The sequence below is a fragment of the Amblyomma americanum genome, chromosome 8 (genome assembly GCF_052857255.1).
Source record: "Amblyomma americanum isolate KBUSLIRL-KWMA chromosome 8, ASM5285725v1, whole genome shotgun sequence".
Taxonomy (NCBI): Eukaryota; Metazoa; Arthropoda; class Arachnida; order Ixodida; family Ixodidae; genus Amblyomma; species Amblyomma americanum.
Genome location: NC_135504.1, coordinates 15,094,547 through 15,095,156, shown reverse-complemented (window position 1 = coordinate 15,095,156; position 610 = coordinate 15,094,547).

The following is a 610-nucleotide window of genomic DNA, read 5'->3' as shown; positions in this document are numbered from 1 at the left end:
TTCGCAGTACAGCTTTCCGGGTGGCGTCCTACACGCGCGCGCGCGTGTGGGTGTCAATCTACCAAGGGACTCTAATGCTTTTACATTCCCATGCACAAGCAGTCGTTAGTGTCTACGCCGAATATTCTAATGCTAGAGCATTACTAGTTCCCTTACGAGAAAAGCTTGCGGCCTGTGTTAGTGTGTGTACTCAAAAATGGTACAGAAAATTGCAGTCGAATACATGTTCTCTATATGCTCCCCACTGGCCGGCCGTAATGTGGCGCCAATCCAACCGACAACATTCGTACTAAAATTGTGACGAAACCGTTTATCGTACAGCACTCCAGGTGTACAGAAGTAGAGAGTGAGAGAGGCGGTTGTAAACAACACTAGATGCGAGTATGAAAGTACTACGTAAGCCCTCATTTAATTCTAACTGGCGAAATCTTGTTCTCAGGCGACTGTGCGTCAGAGCCACGAAGTTATCATGATGAACCATGATGTAGAGACAAAAATGAATGTACCTCTCCACTGGTCTCATTAAACACGACCGCTTTATTGCCGTCGAGGCTCTATCAGCCATCCTTGGCTAACAGCCTGGCGACGAGTGTGTACCAGCAGACAGGGG